This window comes from Notechis scutatus, chromosome 3 (assembly GCF_049901735.1).
Source record: "Notechis scutatus isolate UNSWTSFEM ecotype Mainland chromosome 3, rNotScu1.2, whole genome shotgun sequence".
NCBI lineage: Eukaryota > Metazoa > Chordata > Lepidosauria > Squamata > Elapidae > Notechis > Notechis scutatus.
Genome location: NC_142011.1, coordinates 203,369,354 through 203,380,808, shown reverse-complemented (window position 1 = coordinate 203,380,808; position 11,455 = coordinate 203,369,354). Strand labels below are relative to the sequence as shown.

Genomic DNA, 11,455 nt, shown 5'->3' with positions numbered 1-11,455 from the left:
TTCCCAGGTTGCCATTGACTCTCTTACCAAAGACATCCCAAGTTTTTTTCTCACCAAAAACCTAACAGAATCCCCTTCTTTCCTCTTATTGGCTCATGAGGGGTCAGGTTACAGTCTTGTGTTGCTCCTCTGAAAAGGAGCTAATTTCCAGTAAGAGGACTCAATCTGCATTTCTACATGATATTTAGCCATGCTTCTTCTTTTTAACCAAAGGAGTTGTATGAGTTTAAGAAAATGTGCATTGGCTGAACATTTGGAGATAACAGCTATTCTGTAAAGAGAGCTAGCTAGCCTTCTTCTCTTTCTCCATTAAGTGAAGATCTGAGCCATTTCTCTGTTAATTTAACTCCTATTCAAGGGATGCTCAGCAGAAGTTTATTTAAAGGCAATTTTAGAATGCTCCTTTTCACATGTTTTTCAGATCCATCCCAACGTTATCTCCATTGTACAATTTTGTAATATTACACAGCAAATACTTTTTTTTTTTTTTTGGTATATGCTTGAAGTTCTATTAATTTGTTTGTTGGTAGTTTCCTAGCTGAGAGTTAGAGACAAAAAACCTTGACCTAGAAGCAGATCTTCTCGTAGTCTTCTTTAGAGAAAAAAATATTTGTAGAAACATTTCTTCTTCCTAGCTTCTTGTATCTATCATCCTTCATCATATACAGCCTTTCTTGCAAAGAATTTGATGAAACCACCTTCAATTACTTTTGTCAAAATGATTTTTTTTAAAAAACCTAAGGTCAAATCAGACAAACCCTCAATAACAAAGCTGACGCGGCCCTTGATGAAATAGAGTTTGACACGCCTGGTATAGAGCCTGAGGAGTTAATAGAGTCCGACTCCAAAAGCCCCTCTAAGGGGAGCGCCGAAGTCCCTGCCTTGTACTTTCACAAAACCTTCTTGTTGCCCCCCCCCCCCCTTAGTACGCCCTTATGAATAAAAAAAAAAAACAAAAAACAAAAAAAAAAAATGAGGCTCATGAACCATCTGCTGGGCAACTGATGTTATAGTTTTAAATCATATTTATTATAATGAAGGAGGCGAGTGTTGCCCAAATGGTTAACATTGTATGCACGACCTTTTCAAGAAGGGTATAAACCTATAATGGTAAAAGTAAAACCTTGGAGAAACACCAGCTCTTGACTCCTCAACACCCCACCCTTGCATGAAGACAGATGCAAAGTATGACTTAACCAGTTCTGCTTCCTCTCGACTGCCTGTTATTTCTTTGCCATCTACTGCCATTAGCGGATTGATTGTATCTTTGCCTTTTTTCTTATTTTTTATGTGTCGAAAGAAACATTTTAAAAATAGTTTTTGACATTTGTTGAAAGTCTTACTTCATTCAAAGTCTTAGTAGCTCTCCTAATGCCATCTTTACAGGTTTGGGCTATTTCTTGATATTCTACCTCAGTTATGTGTTCCTCTTTCCATTTTTTGTACTTATTTTTTTCCTTCTTTTAGTTGGTCAGAGTTCTTTCTGTAAACACGCTGGGGTCACTACTGTCCCTGTCCTATTGTTTCTTTTTATTTTATTTTTATATGTATCTATTTTATGTATTCATAACTATGTTTATTATTTATACCTATTATCTTGTAAGCGATTGACAAATCAAATAATAAATAAATAAATAAATCTGATTTATCTCCACCCTCGATGTGCTTTATTGAGCTTTAGTATGCCAGCCAACAAACCCCATATTTTTGAAAAACAAAATATGTTGTTGCTAAGTGATGAATCCTTTTTTGTAAACGAATCATAGCCATATTCTGGTTTAGTGAAATGAATAAACTCAGCTGCAGAAAAGGTAGAGAATGAGTCACATGTAGTGCTGAAAGTGACGTTTGTTTGTTTGGGAAGGAAGTGTCAGGTGGCCCCAAGGGGTCTCTGTGAACGCTTGAAATATGTTTCAAAAATTTCAACCACGTTTCAAAGCTTGACTAGCCAACTCCCTTCTATTCATTGAGCTTCTGATTTTTGGATGGCACTCTGGAATCAAACATCTGAATAGCTTTTGACTCTCTTATTTCTGAAAAGAAAGAATGTTTTTGAAATCCCCCTCTTTTTTTGCTTTTCTGCCTTATGCTAAGAATGTTTCTTCATTTCTTCATTGATTGATTGATTGATTCATCCATCCATCCATCTATTCATTCGTCAGAAGGCAGAACAAGAAGCAATGGATGGAAACTAATTAAGGAGAGAACCAAACTAGAATTCAGGAGAAACTTCCTGACAGTTAGAACAATGAATCGGTGGAATGGCTTACCTTCAGAAGTTCAGGGGGCTTCATCACTGGAGGTTTTTAAGAAGAGATTGGGCAACCTTTTGTCTGAAATGGTAAAGGATGCCTTGCTTGAGCAGGGGATTTAAATAGAAGACCTTCAAGGTCCTTTCCAACTCTGTTATTCTTTCTTTCTTTCTTTCTTTCTTTCTTTCTTTCTTTCTTTCTTTCTTTCTTTCTTTCTTTCATTCATTCGTTTGTTCGTTCATTCATTCATTCTTTCATTCATTCATTCATTCATGCCTTTCATGCTTTTCAGCCACAGTTAATGTTGAAGATGATGGAGGGATTATCTTCCATTATGTTTCTTTTTGATCACAGGGCAGTGTCCTGAGCTGCGCATTCTTCCTTGGCTGAGAAAGCTCAATCAGAAGAGATTCTCCTGGCTTGCTTTCGGATGGACTGTGAGAAAACAGAGAGTCAGAAGGCTCCTTGAAGATGATTCTACAGGGAGAGTCAGTACATTCCTATTCGGGCCTTTTCTCCCACTAACCAAGGACGTGGAAGGCCTCCATGTTCCACTCATGACAAGTTCATCAAAATTCTCTTCCCTTTGAACAAAAATGGACAAAAATGTTGGAATAATGTTTGGAAGGAAATACAGAAACATTTTGACTTTGCTTGAACCAATTTGGAACAAAAGTTGCATTTGCTTTAAAAAATGTACACTCACTGCAACATTTGCAAACGGGACAAAACAGGCAAGATGGTGGACACTTGCATTGATTCTTGGATTCATTTGGATAACAAGAAAGTTGCTGTCACATTTAACAAGTACTGCCATAAGACATTATTCCTTTACAGGAATTTGATGCCCAGATTAGATTGCTTCTCTATCAGATATCGTTTTGGTTGTTACATGTTTCAAGATATGAAATATTGCGCAAGTTCTTTTTTATTTTTTCTGAGAAATTTGCAGCTTGGTTAAGCTGCATGCTCCTTCTCAACCGCACTTACATCAAGTGCAGGCTAAGAGGATTCATTGAAAAAGAAACCTCATGCTTAGATTCTGAAAAAAACCAGCTGTTCCCATCTGGAGATTCATCACCAGGTATGTCTACAGTAAAGGCAGAGTTTCTGTTGTGGTAATAGTTATTTGCAAAATACTCATTTTTGAGTTTAAGATAAGATTTTGAAACTATTAATATGAGATCAGCTAAAAACACAGGATTCTTTGGCCAATATTAGAACTCAATCTAGCAGCAACTTTTTTTCTCAAGATAGTGTGACAGCAGTCTTCCAATCTCTGACTTGTTGACTGATGTGTTTCTGGCTTTGGTTGAATGTCTTTTATCTGAGTACTTTTTGTATGGGAGGATCTGGGCACAACAACCCAAGAAAATCCTGGAAATATCTAAGAATTGATGATCTGGTCCCTGAACTGCAAGACAGTAAGGGCAACTTGTTTATTTAATGTAAGTAATCAGTTCAACCCCTTCACAGACTCAAGAACAGTTCTAGAGATAGAAGATGTGAGTGATCAAAGAACGTCCTGTCTATTACAGGAATCTCCCTTGCCAGAACAGCTAATAGAAAGAGTAAAAAAATAACAGTGCAATCTTTCCTTTTCCAGTTGACACTTTTTAAAGTACTTTCATGTCAAATCCATGCTGAATTGTTCATTTGAAATAAGTAGTCCTCCACTTGCAACCATAATTGAGCTGGAAAATACAGTCATGCTCTTCATTAAGTAGGTCATAACATAAAGTCTCCCAATTTTACTACATGTTTTGTGACAGTTGTTAAACAAATTATGTGGTCATCGGAATTTTGACTAGGGGTCATAAGTACCTTTTAAAAAGTCTATCATAACATTGAACAGTCACCAAGCAACTAGTTGTAAGTTGAGAATTATCTGAATCTTCAAACTTACACATCATCAGTGAAAAACCTGACTCCCTACTAAGCTTATGAAGATATTACTCAAAAGGCTCTTCTGAGATCAAATAATTTGTCTTGATTCTCAGGTTGAGACAACTGCAAAAATGTCACAATATACATTACAATAAACTCATGGTATGCTTTGCATTTGTAATCATTATGTAATCATGATAAATATATAGTAAATAAAGGGGATTACTTTCAAACATAGCATTCTCACAAAGATTTTTAAAATTCCTTTTTCATAATTGTTTGTGGTTCCTTTGATTGTGTTTTATCTTAGACAGTAAATAAACTTTGATTGCTTGATTGAAAGCTAAGAATCTTTATACCTATTTTGTGTAGATGACTGACCTGCAGTGGCTTTGAATTTCTCAAGAACACAATTCCTTTAAGTCATTGACAATAAGAACAGACAAGTTTGCTTCTTCTTTTTTTTTCAAAATAATTGTATTTCCCTTTAAATTGTAGTGTCCTGGATTGTCCTCCTTCACCACCAATTTGAAGTGTTCTACGCACATTTTTGCACAATGGAGTTTCTATTTAATGTAACGGAAGGTAAGAGCAGCATAAATTATGCCATCTTCCTTTCCTGGAAGGGTATTACTGTTGAAGAAAATCCCAAGTGATCATAATATTCATGAGTTTATTCCAAAATTTAAACTCTAGCACCAGTACATGAATTCCTGTTGTCCTCCATCTCCTGGGGTTGGGATGTGTGTTGGCATTTTGAAATCATTCAATGGGTGCATTTACAAAATGGCTCCTGTGGGGATTTTTCTTTTTTTAAACAAAAAAGTTTTTTATTTTTAAACACAAACATACACATACAAAAACATAAAAACATAAAATCCTCTTCCATTTTATATACATACAGTGTGTCAGTTGGTTACATATCTTTTGTGCTATACTTTTGTAGTCATTTACTCACAATTTATATCAGTAAAACTAATATATTGTTTACATTTTCAAACTAACATATGTTTATATATTTATCAGTTATTAATCATCCATGACTAAACTATTATTCCATCATTTTATATGAGATGTTCCACATTTTATTTTAAAATTTATGTTATACTTTTAACCAGTGGTTATATATATCTATATTATGTTTTATATCAATCTATTAGATTTCTATCACAAAATTATCTAGTCTATTATATTACCATGCCTTTTTATCCAACCATTGATAAAACAAATCCCATATCATATAAAATTGCTTATCTTCTTGTTCTCTCATTTCAAATGTCAGTTTACTCATTTCAGCATAGTCCATAATTTTTGATAACTTCCTCCTGCATAGATATTTTGTCATTTTTCCAGATCTTCGCAAATACAATTCTAGCTGCTGTTAAAACATTTACAATCAAATATTTCAGTTCTTTATTGTATATGTCCAGTATGACTCCCAATAAAAAGATCTCTGGTTTAAAGTCTATATGCTGTTTTATCATTTTTTTTGTTTTATCATTTTATGTGGATTTTAGTCCAATATTTCTTTGCGTCTGAACATGTCCACCACATATGGTAATATGAACCAGGTATATGATGACATTTCCAGCATTTATCCAATTTATTCTTAAACATTCTCGCAAGTCTCGTCGGGGGTAGGTGCCACCTGTAAAATATCTTATACAAATTTTCTTTATATGCAGTTGACATTGTCATTTTATAATTTTGAGACCACAATTTTTGCCATTTTTCCAAATCAATCCCATATCCAAAAATTTTCCCCCAAGCAATCATCATTTCTTTAACTTGCTCCTCCTCCAATTTAAATTCTAATAGATGTCCGTAAAGTTTTTAAATTATCTTTTCATCAGTACCCATCAAAATTTTATCTAAGTCAGCCAGCTTATCATAAATACTTTCTGCCTTGGAGTCTTTATCACACCTAGATTGTATTTGCAAATAAGAAAACCAATAATTTTTTACACCTTGTTCTTGCAACATTTGCACAGATTTAAGTTCACCCTTTTCATTCAATAACTCCCCATATCTAACTGTTTGTTCCTTTTTATATATTATTGGATAAGAAAAAGCTTCAATAGTTGATATCCATGTTGGAATTTTTAAGTAATATTGTCTTTTTATCTTCTCCCAGCTCAAAAACAATGCCTCACAAATATAATGTCTTCTAAAATACCCCTGTGTTTTAGTTCCCTTATACCATAGAAAGGCATGCCATCCCAGCAGCAAGTCATGGCCTTCTAAAGTCAATAATCTACTGTTCCTTAGTGTTATCCATTCCTTTACCCACATCAAATTTGTCACCTGGTAATACAGCTCCCAATTGAGCAAGGCAAACCCTCCTCTTATTCTTGCATCTTGTAACAGCTTTAATTTTATTCTTGCTTTTTTACCCTGCCAAATATATTTCAACACAACTTTATTTAAATCTTCAAAAAAACTCTTTTCCTAATGGAATAGGAATTGTCTGGAATAAATATAAAACTTTAGGCAATATATTCATCTTAATTGTGGATATTCTCCCAATCAATGATAGTTGCAATTTTTCCCATTTCATCAAGTCTGTTGCAATCTGCTGTTTGAGTTTAACATAGTTATCTTCCTTCAGGGTACTGCATCTTGGTGTAATATAAATCCCTAAGTATTTAACCTTGTTCATGACCTGTATTTTTAAAGTTTCTTACAACTCTTTCTTTCGTCTTGTTAATATATTCTTTGTTAATATCTTTGTTTTGTCTTTATTTATTCTCAAACCTGCTACTTTTCTATATTCTTCTATTTTTTCTATTAATTTGGGTGCTGTTTCCATTGGGTCTTCTAATATAAATACCAGGTCATCTGCAAAAGCTTGCAATTTATACTCTTTTTAAATTTTCATTCCTTTTATTTCTTTTTCTTCTCTGATATTCCTGTTCAACACTTCCAATGTTAACACAAAGGGGATTTTTCATAAAGTAACATAGAATATTTGTTTGTTTGTTTGTTTAGCATATGGCATGTGTTAGCCAGGGATCACTGTGGTGGCTGCCTCCCTCTGTGAAAGGATTTTGGGGGGGCGGTGTTATCTTTACTGGGGGGGACACCGGAATGCCGGCAGGCATTCGGGGGAGGCTCCTTTCTTGTCCTTACATGATTTATTTGCTCCTGGGAATCAAACCACCGAGCTGCTGACCGCAGTGATGCACAAGCCCAGCATCTTATCATGTGAGCCACCGTTACCCCAATGAGGAATGTAAGAATATTAACACACCAATATCTGTGATTTCCTCTTTGCAACATCATCCCAGAATTGTCCTTTGGAGGAACACAAGGGTTCAATTCAACATCTACAAACAAGCAACAAATGGTCAAGAGTGTCCTATCAAATCCTGTACAGTGGTGTACCCCAAGGCAGCATTCTAGGACCAACTGTCTTCATACTCTACCTAAATGACCTCTGTGATCATATTAAGAGCAACTGTGTTCTTTTCGCTGATGATGTAAAGCTATTCAACACCACTGACAATACTGCTACCATTCAAAAAGATCTCGACTATGTATCAGAATGGTCAAACAAATGGCAACTTCAAATCTCAACAAATAAATGCTCTGTCTTACATATTGGCAAAAAAAATCAGAAAATAAAATACAAGCTGAATAGTCAAGACCTTGCTGGTGATACAAACTTTGTCAAGGACCTTGGAGTACTCATCTCAAATGATCTAACTGCTAGAGCCCACTGTAACTACATAGCCAAAAAGGCATTAAGAGTTGTTAATCTAATCCTGCATAGCTTTTTCTCCAGCAATATCACACTACTAACCAGAGCATATAAAACATTTTCTGTACCTTCGAATACAGCTCATCAGTCTGGAACACACATTACGTACCTGATATTAATACAGTGGAGAAAGTCCAGAAATATTTCACAAGAAGAGTTCTCTACTCCTCTACTCGTTGCAGAATACCTTATGCCACCAGACTTGAAATTCTAGACCTAGAAAACCTAGAACTACACCACCTTCGGTCCAATCTAAGTATAGTATATAAAATTATACATTGCAATGTCCTACCTGTCAATGAATACTTCAGCTTCAACCATAACAATACAAGAGCCCACAACAGATAGAAACTCAAGGTAAACCGCACCAAACTTGATTGCAGGAAATATGACTTCAGCAACAGAGTGGTCAATGTCTGGAATACTCTACCTGACTCTCTGGTTTCTTCCCCAACCCCCCAAAACTTTAAACTTAGACTGTCTACTATTGACCTCACCCCTTTCCTAAGAGGTCTCTAGGGGGCGTGCATAAGCGCACTAATGTGCCTACCATCCCTGTCCTATTGTTTCTTTTTTCTTGTTCATATCCATTTAATGTGTTTTTTACCATGTTTATACTTATACCTGTTGTCTAATAATTGTTTGACAAAATAAATAAACAAATCCTTAAGAGAATTTGGCTTCCGGTTTGGGCTTCTTCGGCGACAGATAGAAATCCGCGATCGTGTGCGGTTTCAGTCTGGGCTCGCTGCTGGAGCACCCCGAGCTGGCTAGTTTCGGGGCTAAGCCACCCTATAGAGGTGGTGAAGAGGGGGGGAGACTGCCAGCAGGGTTGAGGAGAGCCACATCTCTCCTCCTCAGCTGGCCATTACTCCCTTTCCTGAAGGCGGTTGCAGAGGTGGTCAGAAATGGCCACCTCAAAGAAGAACTCGACCGGAAAAGAATGTGCAGCAGGAAGATAAGAAGTGAAAGTTCTGGCTGACTGGGTTAAATTGCAAAAGCAACAACTAAGGTACCCTGGAATTTAAACTTAAAAAAGAAAAATAACATCGTTCCCAAAGAAGATTCTGAAGCAGCAAAGGAAAGTGAAAAGGGAAAGGTTTGTTTTTTTTCTTCTTCTCTCCATTTCCCTATACTGACAACTAAGAGACTTAAATAAGAAATCAGAAAAAAAAATCCACTTTGACATCAACAGGCAATTAAGCTGAAAATAAAATAAAATGTCAAAGGGACAATAAAGATTTCTGGACACTAAAAAATTTTTATAAGCAGGAAAGGAGAGAAAAAGAATAAAAGGGCAGGATCTGGAAAAAAGGGAGGAGACTGCCTGGAATTAAAAGGAATCTACGGTAAAACTTCAACAAGACTTCTAAAAGATACATTTTAACTGAAACTTGGCAACCAAATAGTAATACCCCAGGAAGAGAAAGTGAAAAAAAAGAGCAAAAAAGAAACAGCTTGCGTGTATTTAGATTATTTGGTGATCTTTGGATTTTTGGTTATTATATTTGAATGACTAAAATCAATCGGGTGGTTGTTTAAAAATTTATACAATGGCACCACTTCTGGATGAATTGAAAATGGAACTTTAAAAGTACAAAGAAGATGCACAAGAAGGGAAGGGTTCTTTTGGCTTCGTTTTTCCATTCATAGAAATGGAGATTTGGAACTATGAGAAACAACAAGAAACATCTGCAAAACAAGAAGACTGGAACAAAGAAGAAGCCATCTTTAATAAACAAGTAATTCTATGTGGGGAAGAAAAAGGAAAGGGGGGGAAAGAGAATGGAGAATTTAAGATTTAAAAAAACAACCAAAGAAAAGAAAAATAGTTCAAAAAATAAGTATAATATTGGAAAGCAACAGAAGAGGGGAATACAGAAGAGAGAAATAGAGGTAGAGAGACAAGGGGGTAAAAAGGGGAGAGAGAAGAAGAGAGGAAAGAAGGAAAGGAAAAGAAGTTACAAAGGACAGAAACAAGATATAGAGAAACAGGGCCTATTTAGAGATAATGGGTGAAAATTTAACTGAAAAAGGGATTCTATAAAGGTACATAAGATTGTATTGTTATATTAGTAATAGAAATAACTTTAGAAAATTGGAAACAATGTATGATTAAAATGAGGGATAAAATAGTTACTGTAATCTAGTGAAATGTGTGTTAATAAAATAAATGAAATAAAATAAATGAGAGAATTTAATTAGGAAGGGACAGGAACATTTTAATTAGTTTATGTTTTATAAAATATAAGTGAAGAGGAGGGGGGGAATTAATTATGGAAAGCTTATAACTGTTCCCATAGAAGTATGATATTTAATTGAAAAGTAATGTTAAAGAAGTTAAGATTTTAATGAATATTAACATTAACTATAGAACTGAATTGGAATGGAATGTGTTGTTTTAACTATATATATATATATATTTATAATCTTTTTTTTAAGAATATAATGTGTATTTTAAGAATGTACCAAGCAGAATCCAAATGGAAGTTATGTATTATATTGAATGTTATAACTTTAAGGTTTATATTGAAGCTTAAATAAGAGTTAAATGGATAAAATTAAAAGATATAAAGGTGTCATACTCCAAATAGCAACTACAGGAGAAACTTTGTTTAATGAGAAAAGATAATATGAAATTGAAACAGGATAGACAAAAAGTATAAATATAATTATTTGAATTGAGATTAGATAATTAAAGTAAAATTGAGAAAATTAAAAGAGGGAGAAGCTATGTAGAAAATGTAAAACAGTAATAAGATATGGAATGGAACATAAAAATGAGCATGAAATTGAATTTGTGTCTGTACGAAGAAATGTAACCTGGGATTACGATACTTTAAAAAAAGATGTTTTATTTGTCTTTCTTTGTGAAAACTCAAATAAAATTTACAAAGAGAGAGAGAGAGAGAGAGAGAGAGAGAGAGAGAGAGAGAGAGAGAGAGAGAGAGAGAATTTGAAGAAAAAATATGTGATTGGAGGCCCAGACGCATTTCTGAAAATGAAGGAAGGGTGGGAAGAAAAATTTCTTTTTCAAAATTAGTTTTTTTAAAAATATATATATTGAATTATTATGAGGCAGGTAGCTTAGAGAGCCCCATAGAGACTGATTATTGGCCTATGATCATTACAAAGACCCACAAACAAAAACACACAAACTTAAATATGGAAAAGTATCTAAAACACATTAATATTTTTGCTGCCTGAAATTATTGTTCATAATCATGACTTACTATAATTGCTTCCTCTCTAAAGAATCTATCCATGACAACCATGTCTCTTCCACCACTGTTTCTGTTGGAGATGTGTATGACAACATGTAAGTATAATATAGTACAAAATATTTTCTTTGCAGGACTGCAGCCTTCCAATTGTTTCATAACATTTGTGAATATCCAAAGACATCCCAAGAGAATCAGTGAGGAGTTTTTGATTCAGTGCAGGAGTCAGACAAGGGACAAAGCTCATCCCCAATGTAGAATTACTAGGAAACCTCCATTGACAGCATGTGTGAGGTTGGCAGAGTCTTAAAAACCAAGCTTTCTGATTTCCAGCA

At 34.7% G+C, this 11,455-nt stretch overlaps 1 long non-coding RNA gene across 1 annotated transcript in view; it reads left to right on the top strand.

The window, feature by feature from the left end:
• The window catches only part of LOC148131562 (uncharacterized), a 67,719-nt gene extending 56,500 nt beyond the window's left edge, over positions 1–11,219 (top strand). The window contains exons 2-3 of the long non-coding RNA XR_015749063.1: positions 4,638–4,724; positions 11,155–11,219. This is a non-coding gene — a long non-coding RNA (uncharacterized LOC148131562). The remainder of the gene's footprint in view (positions 1–4,637; positions 4,725–11,154) is intronic.
• The last annotated feature ends 236 nt before the right edge of the window (positions 11,220–11,455 follow it).